This window comes from Globicephala melas, chromosome 19, assembly GCF_963455315.2.
Source record: "Globicephala melas chromosome 19, mGloMel1.2, whole genome shotgun sequence".
Taxonomy (NCBI): Eukaryota; Metazoa; Chordata; class Mammalia; order Artiodactyla; family Delphinidae; genus Globicephala; species Globicephala melas.
Window position 1 is genome coordinate 20,275,858 of NC_083332.1, and position 15,775 is coordinate 20,291,632.

Below are 15,775 nucleotides of genomic sequence, written 5' to 3' on the forward strand. Positions count from 1 at the left end.
CCTCTGGTACTGTCGCTCAGGATTCTCCCAGCCTCCTCTCCCCACCCAACCCAGAGGCTCCTGGGCTTCAGCTTTCCTTCCCCCTCAGCCCAGGAGGACCCTCCCCAGTGTCCTCAGTCTATGCTTTCCCAGTGTTTTGTGCTCCGGCAGGGGTCCCTCACTGGCCTTATTAGCTGTGTCTTTTACTTTCTATGCGTCTGATGCTTTGACATCTGGGACCGTGCTGACCCTGGAAGCACTGCCCCTTCCAGGGCCACCTCTACCATCCCTAGAATAGAAAACGACTATGCAAGCTAACCAAGCCAGAGCCCACACCCCCAACCTCATCCTTTATCTGGGCCACTATCCCCCTGCCCTTATCACCCAGGCAACTAGGGACAGCCTCTACTCCCCAGAACCCACCGAAATTATTCAAACTAGCCAATCCCAAGCCTGCTTACCCTGCCTTGCCTGTTCCTTCCTGTGGAAACCATAGTAAAGGCTCCTGCCCACATTCTTCCCTCACCCCCTCTGCCTCCTGACCGACACTTGTGTTCCCCCATGTGGCCCTGTGCAGTGTGATGTGCCCCTTCCTCTTGAGAACTGTGATAAACTACTGTTTCAATGACAATCATCTCCTGATCTGTTGGCCTTATCATACCTCAAATTTTCTATTAATACACTATATCTTAAAACAGAGCATACAGCGGGTGGACACGAGTATTTATACTAAAGCATTTAATATGTTTGTCTTTTGATGGAGCATGAGCTGTCTGGATGCCGCAGCCCCCCCCCACCCCCACCCCCCCCCCGCTTCCTCTTTTATCATGTGCATATGCTCCTTCCGGACCCGAAGGCTCATGAGTTGGGATCCCGGCCGGTAGGCTGGCTCTTTTGGTGGCCGAAGTGTGAGGAGGAGGGAATGATGCACCCTTTGGGGATGGTGGGGAGCAATGTGCTCCCGGGGGGTTGGGCCCTGGTGGGCTTAGGACATGGAGGAAGAGTGGGTTCAGTTTGGTTTGGTCCTGGACAAAACAGCAGCACCACTGTGTGCCTCCAGCCCAGCTTCGTTCTGTGGAGTCTGTGTAGATCTCTTCAGACCTCAGCGGAACCCAGAAATACCAGCAGATCCCGCCCCGGCCTGAGACGTCATCTCACTCAACACCTTCCTCTTCCTCACGTGGGGAACCTGAGTCCCAGGGACGAGAAGGGATGGGCACAGAGGACCCAGCAGCTGTGTCCTTCTGGGTACACGTGGAGGATGCCACGTGTATCCTCCCACATGTAGTGGGACTCTCCACTGTCATGCCGTGTCCCACTAGCAGACAATAACAGAACAAAAAAGACACAAGTCCACAGAACAAAACACAGAGAATGGGAAGAGCTGCAATGGCAAAGAAGAGATTTTGACAGAAGTTTGAGAGATGGAGCAGTAACAACTGAGTGAGTGGGCCAGGGGGACTGGCAGATGTCCCTGCAGTGGGGGCCACTTGGGGACCGGAAGCACAGGTCTTTCTGGGTGTGGGGTGTGACAGAGAGTCGAATCAGTCAAGAGAACACCCCTGCCATGCCAGCAGAAAGTGAAGCTGGTTCTCTGGAGAAGCTGAACAGAGGCGGCAGATTTCATGATGAGAGCAAGGGGTACAAAGAAGCCTCACAGGGCACAGTGAGCCCCAGGACTCCAGATTGATGGCTGTGCTCATCTACCCACTTCCTTGCCCACAAGAGATGGCAGGGTTTTTCATACCACTGAGACCTGTGGCAAGTCCTAGTTGCCCACAGAGAGGCCCCAGCTGGCCAGCCTGCACACCAGCCTCCCAGGGAGAGTCCTTACTCCTTCACACCAAGATACACAGGGACAGCCAAGGGCCACCAGACATCTAAAGACAGTCTCCAGTGTGAGAGACAGTTGCCAGAAGAGGAACTTGGGAGAGACGGAAGCAACGCAGGAGCAGCAGAGATGCCTACAGAGCTCTGGAGTGTTTCTCTCACGTAATTGAAACTCTATGCCCACAGAACTGCGACTCCTCACTTCCGCTCCTGTCCCCCTCCACCCCCAGTAACCACCATTTCATCTTCTGCTTCCATGAGTTTGACTTCTTTTGATGCCTCATATAAGTGGGATCGTGCATTTGTCCTTCTATCATTGGCTTATTTCACTTAGCTTAATGTACGCTTAAAAATTTGTTAAGAGGGTAGGGTTCATGTTATGTGTTTTTCACCACAGTTTTCTAAAAGAGAGGAACTGCCCACAAAGTTGTCATTACTGCCTCAGAAAAGTAAGAAAGAACATGAGTCCATGAAATAGTAACCAGAGACTGACAAAAGGACATTCACTAAGGAAGGAAGGAAGGAAGGAAAGAAGGGAGGAAGGGTTTTTTAAAGAGTTTTTTAAAATTAGAAATATAAGGGCAAATTTTTAAAACATCAGGAGAATGGTTGGAAGTTAAAGAAAGGAAATCCTTCAGAAGTGGAACAGAAAGAAAAAAGATGAAAATGGGAGACAATAGACTGGAGGATGAGGTGGAATGGAAGCCTGACAAGGGTTCAGAAAGATGTGATGGAGAAAAACCAAGGCAGAACACTTTGAAAGAAGTGGAAGTGATCAGAGAAACAACTGGAATTGAAAGACATAAGTTTCTAGACAGAAAGAGCCCATCATTGCGGGATTTCAGAGTGGACAGATAAAGAAAGGATCTGAAAGCTGTCAGAGAACAAAACAGGCCACGTCTGAAAGACTGGGACTAGGAAAGGCCTCACTCAGGGTTCTCAAAAACCATCCTGCTACCAAGATGACCATGGGGCAATGCCTTGAACATTGGGACGGAAAATGCCTTCCACCTAGAAGTCTAGATCCAGCCAAATGGCCAGTTAAGAGGGAGGATGTACAGACTACAAACAGCAAAGTCTGAAAAAAACTATTTACCAGGCACCTTTACTCAGAAAGTTACTGGAGGGTGTGTTCCACCAAAACGAAGGGATAAACCAAGAAAAAGGAAGACAGTGTATGAGAAATAAGAGGGTTACAGTCACTTCCCAGGCTGATGTGGAAGGGAGACACCAGGAGAGCAGCTGAGCTCCATTCTAGAGAGCAACCAGCTGAGCCAAATGCTCCCTGTGAAGGGAGACTTCAAGGGGAAAAAAATGGAAATGTCAGACAGCCTGATATGTTGACAGTTGTGATAGGAGTTTACAGTTCTGGCGGGAAATTTGGGCTTAAATTACATTCTTTTTAAAACAGTAGAAACAGCAACAAACAAAAACACTTACAATTAGAACAGCTAAAAGAGTAGAAGATGGCTGCCCTGGGGAGCCAGCATGAGGGTGTGGAAGGGCAGGACAGAGACTATAAGTGAAAGTGTTTTTCACTTAGAAGCCATCTCATGTTTTAAATTATGCATGTATGCTTGCTACACACAAATTAAACGTATAAAAAGGAAGTTGTGTGTTAAGATAGCTCAAGGATAAATCCTCTTCAGAAGTGTGCCTCAGTGCTGGCAGAAGCAGGGCCCTACCCTGCATCTCTGCAATCCCTGGCATGGAGTTAACCAGGTCCAGATGGGGCCAAAACGTACAATCTTGGGAGAGAAATGAAGCATCATTTCAGGGCTGGACAGCCTGGTCTCAGATGCACCCTTCTCAGGTCCTCAAGAGATGGACACCTGGCTGGCCAAGGAGGTGAGGGCTCCCGAGACCTGGGAGAGGGCACAGCCCTGTGGCCTAGACTCTCCTTTGTACCCTCTCTGGGATGGGTTCACTGGGTCCCAGGCACCAAGGTGAGGATCCAATCTGGGCCCCTGCAGCCCCAGGGTCTCCGGAAACCTCTCTTCCTCAGGAGCCACAGGAAGGTAGCGTTGCTGAATGCTGCCCGAGGCCCTTACACACTGTCCTTCCCTCCCAGGAAGAGGGGCTTCTGGCTCCGCCGGAGCCAGAAATCCATACTGCTAATATGATGAGATTGTCCTCCCTCGGAGATGGATTTTTTTTCCAATACCCCAGCCAGAAAGCAGGCTGACTTCCTGTGTCAGCACATTCCCCCGTCCTCATGAGCCAAGCACACGCCGGCCTGGCCCCACAGGGAGCCAGGACCCCCAGCCCCTCCCAGTGGTGACAGCCATCCACCTCTGTGCACAGCCCCCTGCCAGTCCCAAAGGCTGCATCCTTCCTTCTCTCTTCCCCCAAGCGGTGGACACCACCGTTCCCACCACGCACAGGAAGGAAGGTCACGCTGAGGATGAGTGCTGGGGGGGCCAGAGAACCCAGGGCCCGCTCTCTCTACCGCACTGCAGGTGCCCTTCCTGGTACAGTGGCCTCAGCTGTCTCATGCTGTGGCCTTAACCCCCCCAACTCCTCCAGGCAGCGTGGCCAGGGCCTTAGGCTGGGAGAACCCAGAGGCGTGGGCCATCAGATTGGCCTTCTGGTGCCTGGAAGCTGCTGACATGCAGTGTCAGCCGAGAGCAACACCAGGAGCCCCCACTGCCCCTGGCACCGCCCCTCCTCACCTCCCTTCCCCCTACTAGGCAGACCTTCAGCCTTCTGGTTCCTCAGCTGTGTTCCTCCCGCTCTAGCCAGAATTACTATTTTTTGTGATCTTTGGGATTGAAACAAAAAGGATTTTTCTAATGGCATTCCCCTCTGGCCCTTGGCAGCGGAGGGGCCGAGGGAGGGGAGGGGGCTTGAAGACTTGGGACAAGGTTAGGAGCGGAAACCAGGCCGACGCAGGGCTTGCAAGCACACACACACGGCCCCGGGCCTGGCACTGTAGATCTCATTCAGTTGCTGGAGGAAGCCCCCCTTCCTTCCCCCAAGCCCCATGCCCAGGCACCTGTGCCCCAGAGGCCTGTGGGCATTTCCCACGTGCAAGGTGCCATCCTTCTTGTGCCCATGTGTGCATGGACCTCTGTCTGGCACTGCAGGAACTGTTGAAGGAGGCCTGACCCAGCCTCAGAGGAACCCACATTCTGACGGGAGGAGACAAGGAACATGGAGGGCATAGGCCAAGGTGGGCACAGGTGAGCAGGCTGGTCCTCGGGGTCTACAGAATGTGTGAGAGAGTGTGCATGTGTGTGTATGTATATGTGTGCATATGGGTGAATGTGAATATAATGTGAGTATGTATGTTGTGTGTGTACATAAGTAGAGGTACTGTGAGCTAGTAGGAGCATGTGTGACTATGTCAGAGAGAGTGTGTGTGTGTGTGTGTGAGAGAGGGAGAGAGAGAGGAGAATGTGGGAGCATCCCCCTCCCTGCCAGTGACGTCCCATGCCACTGATGGTGTGATGTGACTGCCACACCTTGTTAACTCCTGAAGGCACCCTTCTCACATTCAGCTACATGAATGGCATCTCTACTGTGGTTCAGTGCACAGCCTGTGCAAATGTATACCACAGCCCCACTCGGAGACCTCATATCACCACCACCCACTGAATATATAAGGTGAGGTCACACGAGGCCCAGGCAGCCCTCCTCAACACGCTTACAATCACAGTGCCAAGGCCAGCCCTTGGTTCCCTTTTAAAGAGACTGCAGGGATCTTCCCAACAGCCACAGTCTTGTACTTGAGATCTCTTCCACCCTGTTCCACCATCCCAGGGGCTGTCAGGACAGTGACTGCTTCCTTGCTCTGGGGGTAGGGCAGCCAGGGCGGGTGTGAGTGGCCTCGGGTATGGAGCTGTGGGCTACAGGAAAGAGATTTCAGATCAGGGAATAGGAACAGAGGGTGGTGGCCAGTGCAGACAGCTTGGCCACAGACTCGCTGTGCAACGTTACCCCCTCTGAGCCTCGGTGGAGGGGCTGGACTCCGGGGGTCTGTCCCGAAGGCCCCCTCCCTACAGCTCTCCCGAAGGATCAGCGTCCCTTGGCTCCTACTTAGCGGAGTGGGAGCCAAGGATCGCTGGGTTTGGGGTCCTGCCTGCTGCCCTGTGCCTCTCTCCGTGGCCTCTTCCAGAGTCTTCTCATCATGGACTTAACACTGTCGGCCGAGCACATCACCTTTAATAATGTTGTGAGGGCACTGACGGGGGCATGCCGGCCCCTAACACACCCAGGCCACACTCCTGGGTGAGGAGAACGTCAGTGGCTGGCAGGGCTGGGGGGCAGGAGCCCCACTCTGAGAACCCATACTCCCCTAACTCCAGAGCCTCCGTCTCATGTGTGGGCCAATCAAGGTTCAAGTATTCATGTTCCTAGCTTCCTGGGACCCCAACCAGCCCCGCAGTCCAGGTGGGGGTGAGGTGGGGGGTGGGTGCAGAGGAGAGGGGCCTCCTGTGGCAGCAGGAGGGCAACTGAGCAAGGAGCTGCTCAAAACCCGCCTGCCCCACTCTCCCCACCCTGCTCCTGGCTCACAAAGGGCCTGCCTCCCCTTCGCTTCCTATTCAACCATATCTCTCCATTGTCAATAAAAGCCATTTTTAAGGTCAACTATCTTCTTCCATCAACAGACAACTCCACATAGCTCCAAAGGAATCAGCCCCAGCACCACATCGTGAAATAAAAATTAAATTGTAGTTGGGCTTTTAAATCAACTCAATTAAAATAAAGAGATTCTTGGCTTGATATAGGGAAATATTTGTATTTCCAATTCTATTTATTAATACATTGACATATGTGCTATTTTTTAAATGTAGCACTAAGTGCACTTTCTGTCAATGCCATAGATTTTTTAATAGACTGAGAAAATACATTTCATTTCTTCTTATTTTCCTTCAATACATCATTTGGTTCTGCTTTTTTGCCTGCATGAAATTCATTTTCTAATGGAAATATTTGTTTTGTAAATCAAATATGTATTATGCACAAAATGCAAAGCACAAATTAAATTATGTTAATGAAATGAAAGAGATATGAAATGCATATTTCATGGACAAAACATAACCTCAGCAAACAACCATTTCTTGATAAAATCTTTAAACACAATCTCATTCTGTGACAGACATATTGTTAAAGTAGATAGCACCTCATTTAAATGGTTTCCTTTAATATTAGTGCTTAGTATATAATTGTAAATAACTTTTGGGATGAAAAACCAATAATGAAATACTGTCTTTAATAGTTTGCTATTGATGTCAGCATAAAACTTGTCGTAGTTGAATATTGGAAATTGGGAGTGCATAGAAATATTCTCAAAAGCTGTAAATGATTGCATATTTAAATAGAGCTGACTAAGGCAAAGATGTTATAGATATTAGTAATAGGCAGAAAATTATGCTGACCTAACATTATTTGACAAAACCCACTGTTTTAAATTATATATTGGTTACACTTAATGAATAACAGATTTTGTAGGTGTTGTTTCTCCAATCATAGTGCTGATGATATGATATGTCGGGGATTTCTTAGTCATCTTCTTGACAATAAACACAGCCTTGGCTCACGAAGGTCGAGCGAAAGGCCACTGGATGGCAGGTCAGTGCTCTCTGCTGGAGAAGTGCTCCCCAGGGAGGAGCCACCCAAGACGCGGATGGGGCCATAGAGACTGTTCCGTGCCCACCGGCAAACTGGCTGGCTTGATTGGACCCAGCCGGAGATGGGCCAGGCTCTCTTGGGTGGGACCTGTTGGAAGCTCCGGCCAGAAGTAGAGCCTCACTGGGAATGCCAACACTGGGGAGTGACAGGGTCCTGGCTCCGAGTACAGAGAAGCCACCAAAGGACATTCATCTTCCCCCATGTCACCTTTATCACCACCACACGGAAGATGGGAGAGGACAGCTTATGTGTACAGAGGCCAGGCATGATCATGACCGGGACAGACTGGGCGAGAAAGGTGACCATGGCCACTTGGACTTCCTTGCTCCCTGCTGTGGGCGTGGACACACACACACTCACATGCACTCACAAGCACATGGTTACACTCACGCTCACACTCCTCTAGGCCACCTGGGTTGCCTACAGATGTTCAAAGGGCTTTTTGTGATTTGCAGCCACGAGCAGCAGTCAGGATCCCGTCGTCCTGCACTATCAGAGCCGCACGGGGCACTTGCTGGAGATCCCAGACCCTTTGTCCTCAGGGTCTGCTCAGAACACAGGGATGTCACGGGTGTGCGTGTGTGTGGCACATGCTTTGTGAGTGCCCTGTCATGTGTGCGCTCTCACGGCTGCATGTCTGGGGGCGCGGGGCAAGTGGGTGTGGCATGAGGAGGGCGGTGCAGGACAGAGAAGGAGTGAGGGAGTCGCGGGAGGGAGGCCGGTGTGAGCAGCCAGCTCCTCGGGTTCTTGCCGGTGCTTCTGAAAAGGAAGCACTTAAGACTCGGGATTTCACAGAGGAGGGGGAAGAAGGAGAAAAGAAAAAAGAAGTCTTGAACTCCTCTGCCGTGATTTCCTAACACCATGCCTTCCCGAAACGTGAGCATCTGAACCCTAAGCCTGGAGCAGGGGCTGGACCCTCTCCCTGTTCTGCCCGTGCCCTGCTGTGTGGCTTTGGATAGGTCACTCCCCCTCTCTGCGTCCTCATTTGCCAACCTGGCAAAGGGCAGCCTCAGTGATAGCCAAGGTCCTTCCCAGTTCTGCAGCTGGAGATTTGAAGGCACCACACCTGCCCCAAGGCTTAAGCTTTACCCAGCATAGTGCACAAGGTATCAGACCCTCGGGGTCAACCGTGACATTACTGGGACGGCTGTGCTTCGGGGGCAAAGGGAAAGCCCTCTGTGACCCCCTGCAGCGCGTCCTGGGGCAGCTGCTCGCCCCGACAGCCAGTGTGTGTGGAGGACTGACTGGTCCTTCGCAGTGAACAGGGCGCCAGTTGCTGCCCGAAAGGCCCACAGTGGATGAACGGAGGAGACGCCCACTGCCAAGGCCTGTGCTCCCCAGCAGGGACACGCAGCTTCCAGCTGTCTCCAGGCCCTCCACAGCTGCCGCCTCTGCCCAAGCTGAGGGCTGCACCTGGAGTTCCACCCTGACCTCCTGACAGAGTCCCCACCTCACCAGACTCCCAGCACCCACAGGGCCTGCAGAAATAAAAAGAACATGCCATCAGAACAGGCTGGGGTAAGTTGTTAGGGTCCTGTGCACACACCCAACCCTGGCGCCATCCGGGGCAAACAGGAAGAATCTAATGAACGCTGATCACTGTATTTCCAGCAGAGACAAGGGACGCAGCCATCCAACCCACAGCTACTCTTCGGGCACCTACAATGTGCCAGGCAACCTGCCCAGCGCAGGGAACCCATCAGGGTGCACAGCTGGGGGCAGAATCATCCCTCCCTCCGTGGAGTTCACAAGACAGTCACACTCCCCTGTATAATTGTGTGTGTGGTGACAAAGCCACAAAGGAAACACATACACATTAGTTTGTCAGCTGCCATAACAAAGTCCCACAGACCGGGAGCCCAGACAACAAAAACATGTTCTCCCCCAGCTCTGGGGGCCACAGGTCCACGGTCACGGTGTTAGCAGGCTGGTGAGGAAGGCTCTGTTCCGGCATCTCCCTTAGCTCCTGGGAGTTTGCTGGTAATCTCTGACGTCCCTTGGCTCATGGACACATCACCACAGTGTCTGTCTTCATCCTCACGTGGCGTTCACCCCGTGCCCAAACCTCCCCTTTCTATCAGGACTCCAGTCATACTGGGGCAGATGCTCACCTACTCCAGTGTGACCTCATCGAAACTAATTACCTCTGCAGTGACCTTATTTCCAAATGAGGTCATATTCTGGGGTACTAGGGGTTAGGACTCCAACATAGGAATGCGGAAAGGGGGAAATTCAACCCTTAACAGCATAAGAGCCTACAAAAGGGGGCCTCACCGAGTGAGGGTGTCAGGCGTGGCCTCCCCCAGGAAGGGGTTCCAAGCAGAGATCCACAGGAGGAGAAGACAGACGAACTGGGGTCGGGAGAGAGCAGGCCGGGCCACAGGAAGTGCAGAGAGAAGACATAGGCTGAGCCCAGCACAAAAAGGAGGGACACTGGGGTGCAGGGAGGGGGCAGCAGAGCAGGCAGGGCCCTGAGGGCAAAGGGTGTGTTTGAGGCGGCAGCTTCTTCAGGGGCGGGGGCCCAAGCTCCCCAAGTTACAGGGAACCCTCTGGCTTCTCCTCCGTTCTGCTCCCCACTTCCCCAGTCTGCCATGGGTGTAAGGATGAACCCAACCCCTGGTCAGGCAGCAGGCACAGGGGTGTTGGGACCTTCAGAGGGTGAGGTAGCAGGAGTCTGCCAGTTGGGGCAGAGGCCTGGCCTTCGTGCGCCCCTGGGTGCTCTGAGCCCGCAGATCCCCCTGGACAGCCCGGAGTCCCTCCCTCTTGCTCCCAGGCCAGGTAGGGGCTGCAGAGGCTCATCCAGAAACTGCTCCTGAAGGTGTGGGCAGCTGGGACAGAGGCTGCAGCTCCACGCTGCCTCTCTCAGGCACCCGGGCCAGGGCCCACGCCGGCCAGCGATGCTCTGGCCCCGGGGCCCCCAGGCCGGCGGGCAAGCGGGTCGCTTCCCAGGCCTCTGCTCCATCCTCTGGGAATCCCACCGGGGCCTCCCGTGCTGCTTACCTCGCAGCAGGCAAACGTTTTTATCCATTCCCTGAAATTAAACTTGCCCATTTTTCATTATCAAATTCCGAGCTGGTGTCATCTCCCCCATGCCGGCATGCGGCTCTCGTTTACAGAGCCCGAGATTAATATTAGGTGTTTGTAAAAGACGAATATTAGCTTCTCCCTTATATCTGTCAGAATTAATAACTTCCCCATCACAGATAACTCCGGGTCAATATTAGATTCGCAGATGAGGCTGGAAATAAAATGTATGGAAATATAACGTCTCATTTGTACATATTCAAAAGAGGTCCTTTCATTATTGAAATTCGGCGGCAACTGTTCAAAGGTCAGAGGACTTGGTGGCCTGGAAACACCCACCATCTGGCCTGAGCAGTCGCGGGCGAGGACACACTGGTGCCCCTCCACGGGGAGCCTGGGAGGATCAGGGGCAGCTCTGCCAGGGCCTTTATAGGGCAGAGAGGGATAGAGAGCTTACCCACCACTGTCCCGAGCTCACGCTGGGACCAAAGCCAGGGCCTGGCGTGGGCACCTCGCCAGTGGCTGCCGTCCATATGCCCTCCCCACCTCAGTGCCAAATTGGGGGCACAGGTCCCCTCCCTTCCCTCTAGCAGCCGGGTACTGGACATGCAGGCACCAAGGGGTTAACCGCCAGTGCTGCCAAAGGACCCACCTTCTCCCAGAAAAGCCAAACCACCCCCAGCCTCGCCCACCAAGATGCGGGAGGCAGGAACAGGCCTCAAGACTGGCAGGCCGGCTCCCCGTTTGGCAATCGCTCATGAATCATAATTGACAAGCAGAATTTTTCCCGTGAGCGGCAAGGGTGCTTTATTTAGTTGTTTCTATTTTATCTGCTTGCAGGAGATGATGGAGCCCCCTCCTCACCACTTTGGCTGTTTCCCATAATAATAAAACTCTCCAAGAGGCCAGGGCGAGTCCACGGACGCCTCCCGCGCTGGTGAAAGGGTATCTTGGGACTCCGGCCGCGCGTAGGAGGTTAGAGGAGCCACTAGGAGTAACAAAGCGGGTGGAACACACGCGCCGGCAGGGAGGGACCACCGAGCCCACCCACCGCCCTATGACCTCTCCTCCCTCCGCGAGGGGTCCTAGCCCTCCAGGACCCCGTGTGGCAGACGGACAGAGGAGGCCCACCTTTGGTTGCAGAGGAAGAGGACGGAGTGCCCGGAACAGCCCCCGGCCACGGAACACCTGCCCTGACCCCGACAGACCTTGCTCAGAGCACAGACCCAGAGGGGTCTACGCAGTCAGCTGGGTGGCCCGACTCTGACCCTTCTCCCTGGAGGCCTGCCTAGGCGAGCCCACGATGGCTGGCATCCTCGTGGAAGCTGAGTGAAGGGGCGGGGGTCTTGAGTGCGCCCCAGACCCGGTAACCCGCACTGCCTTCCGGCGCCAGCGGGCAGAAGGACAGCCCTCCCCTTGGGGAGCTGAGGTAGGCGGCCCGGGAAATCCCTCTGCCCAGCCCCACGGCCCTGCCAGGCTTGGGAAGGCCTTTCTTTTCGGTGCTAAGAAACCCCTTTCTGGTTCCCATAAATGAATTAAGCTCTTCCCTACGAACGGGCTCCCTCCAGCTGGGCTGGCATTGAGGTCGTGGCCCTGGGGCCTGAGTCTTTGTGAGGAAGGGGCCCCTGCTCTGGGGAAGATGAAGGGGAAAAGCCCGTCTCTTTCTTTCCTCCTAAGCCCCTCAAACTCACTGTGACCCACAGTTAAATCCCTTTTAACAAGGCTCACTTCCTTGCCCAACCAGTTAAAACTCCAAAAATAAACATGGCCCAGAGCAGGCTTTTCCTGCAGCTTTGGAGGCCGCTGGGGAGGAGGGGGCCCCTTGCCTGATGCGGGGCAGTGCACTGCCTTCCAAAACGGGGTGCTGGGCCTGTCCCCGCCTCCTGGAGTCCCTCCCGAGAGCAGCCCCTCTGATCCGAGAAGCGGCAGCTCCAGGCAGGAGCTGGGGGCCACCGTCCCTCCATCGTGGGTTCCCCCTGTGTGACACTCATGCTGCTGAAGCAGGGCTGGCAGCCAGCCTCGGGCCGTCCTAACCCTAACCCTCCCTGCCTGACCCTTGTCGGGGGCTGTCGAGCTCGGGGTTTTAGGACAAGGTGCTAGAGCATGAGTGAGGGGCTGGGCGAAGGGTGCTCATCAGCGGGACAGACACATCCCCCCACCCCCTCTGTGCACACGAGCTGTGGCCACAGCCACCCGGGGGCCCCCAGGGGCCCCCTCGGAGAGGTGAGCCACGGAGCCTCCCCGGGGCAGGCAGCGGGCATGAGCGTGTGGGGGGCGCGTGCCCTGGTCCCTCTGAAACCTGTAGGGGGCGCTCCTCCCTTGCCTCTTCTCAGAGCTGGCTGCCCCTCAGAGGACCTCGGAAATGGAGCCCTCGGCTCTCACACAGGTCCCCGCGCTGCTGGCGAGCCCTGCAGCCCTCTGTCAGGGGCCGCTGGGGACTCTGCGGCTCAGGGCTTGGGGTTGGGAGGGGCCCATGCCTCTGCTCCTCCTCCCTCAGCCCTCTGGCCCTGCCCCGGGCCTCGAGGAAAGCAGCTTGTTGAGAAGCACCCAAAACCCACTTGCTCTCTCTGTTCCATGCGGGATAAACACCCATCCATCTTCTGTCTGTCCATCCATCCATCCTTCCCCAAATATTTATTAAGCATTTGTTATATGCATGATACCATTCTGAATACTAAGGTATAGCAGCCACTATGACAGGTGCAATGCTTGATCCAACACGCCTGCAATGAAACGAAGCCACTAGAGAAAAGCAGAGGCCAGGCTGGTTTACTTGGAAAGTCAGGGATGGCTTCTAGGAAGAAGTGATGTTGCGGTCCAGCTGGTGATTCGACAGGCTCAGGAAAGAACCTCAAGCCAAGGATAGCAAGCAAAAAGCCCAGAGATGCAAAGTACTTGGTGTGTTCTAGAAAACAGTAGGACAGTGTGACTCACATTTATTAAGGAAGAAGCCAATGTCACTTTCCATGGCTCCCACTCAGCCCTGTCTACTTCCCACCAGAGATGCCCTAGGTGGGCTGTAGTGGGCTCTGGCCTGCCCCTGGGCAGCCTCAGAAGGGCGCCTGGGCCACCAGAGCCCAGAGAACAGGAGCAGTCAAGAGGGTCTTGGGGGCCGTTGAGTGGGGAAAGGAGGTCCCTGTGTGAGCCCTCCCTGACCCGGGGTGGAGCCAGCGAGCGTCTGGGCAACGCCTACCCCAAAACCACAAGCACCTGGATGCCCCTGAGGGCTCCAGGCCCAGACTCCAGCTGGCCCGGCACCTCAGCTTCCTGAGGCTGATGACGCCATAGCATCATACTCTGCTATGATGACATAGCAACGTATCCCCGGCTTTGTGTCCTAAACAGCAGACATGTTATTGTCTCACAGTTCTGCAGGCTTAGAAGTCAGAAGTCAAGGCGGTTTCTTCTGAGGGCTGTGAGGGAAGGATCTGTTCCAGGCCTCTCTCCTTGGCTTGTAGGTGGCTGTCTTCTCTGTGTCTCTTCACTCCATTGTCCCTCCCTGAGTGTCTGTGTCTAGATTTCCCCTTTTTATAAGGACACCAGCCATATTAGATTAGGGCCCACCCTACCAGTCTGACCTCATCTGAACTAATGACATCTGCCATGACCCCATTTCTAAACAAGGAGATAATTCAGCCCGCTACACATGGGGGCCAGGAGAGGCTGCTCACCCCCCTTATCCTCTGGGGGTCTGGCATCATTCGTTCTCTCACTCATTCCTTCACTGAGTGTTTGCCAATGAGCCAGGCACGGTGCAGAGCAGAACCGGATGTGGGCGATAGTTATTGCTGTTTATCACCCCCACCGAGCTACAAGCTCTCAGGGGGCAGGGCTGGGTCTTACTTGCCCACCACTGTATTTTTAGCATCTGACACAGAGGAAGTGCCTAATAAATGTCCACCCGCCAGGTGTCCACAGTCTCAGGGACACACCCACCTGAGCAGTAAGGAGACTGTGTTGAGTGGGGACTAACTGGGAACCCAGGCCCGCTGCTCTGCCCATCCAGCCTGGCTGGGTTTGGGCTTCCTTTTTCCCAACTGGACCCAGTTCGTCAGTCAGCTGAGGTGTGAGAGCCACTCTCTCCAGGCAGCTGATGACTTGGAAGGGTTTGCCTGCCACACAGCACAACCCTCAGACCGTACATGTCCGTTCTCCTGGCTGGAGAGGGGCAACAAAAGTGAAAAACGTTCTTGGCTGTCCTTCGGCCCCTGGTACCCATTCACCAAGACCCTCAGAAAGCCACTAGTGTGTGAACTCTTGGGATGGATGGATGGCTGGATGGATGGATGGATGGGAAAATGGAGAAATGGGTGGGCGGATGGGTGGATGGATGGAAGGAAGGATGGGTGGGTGGATGGATGGAGAAATGGAGAAGTGGGTGGGTGAGTAGATGGATGGATGGATGAATGGAGGGAGGGAGGGAGTCAGTGAACTCAGCCAGACTCCTCTTCTGGAGCCTTGTTCTATTTCACTTCCTCCGTGAGCTACAGCATGAAGTCCATTGTTCTGCCCAGCATTCCATGTCTTCCTGGTCAGGCCCTGCCTCCTTGGCCTGTCCTCCCCCTGCTGCCCTCCAGGATCCCTCTGACCAACCTGGTTGGGTCTGTCATCACTGCCCCCTACACACTTCCATATCCTATTCACCGCCATCGGCCATGCTGGGGACACTAACACCCCATGTTCCTCCCCTCCTGAAAGCCTCTTTCCTCTCAGGGACTGGAGGGTGGTGGATGGACTACAGGGCACTCGGGGTGATCGCTCCAGCCTGTGAGGCCTGCTCTTAAAGCCATCTGGAGCCCCCGAGCTGCTGTGTGCAGGAAGCAGAGATTTTTGTCCCTTCATAGAGACATGAGACAGCATCATGAGCTTCTCCAAGCAGCAGCCTGCCCGTCTAAGACAGACAGTGTAAGCACCGCCTCATGGCACACCCTATGGGGAGTGAAACGGTGAGATGCAGAGTAGGCCCACCACCTGCGGGTGCACAGAGGCTCTAACCATAGGTGGCACTCTTTGTAGACACCCACCATGGCCCTTGGCAGGAAAGCTGGCTGTCTCCTAACTCCAAGCTCCTGGACCTCTGAGCCTTCTTTACTCTGAGTGCTCAGATTAGCCACGTGGCTGTACCTGGGCTCCAGGTGAGGGTCTGAGCCCAACCACTTTCCAGATTGTGCAAGAGGGAGTGTTTGGGAAGGCTGAATATAGGAGCTCTGCCAAATCCTTCCACCTCTCGGGACCTAGCTGGGACCCCCACCCCCACCTCCTCCAGGAAGCCTGCCTGACCACCCAGTTGTCAGTCAGCGTAGCCCTC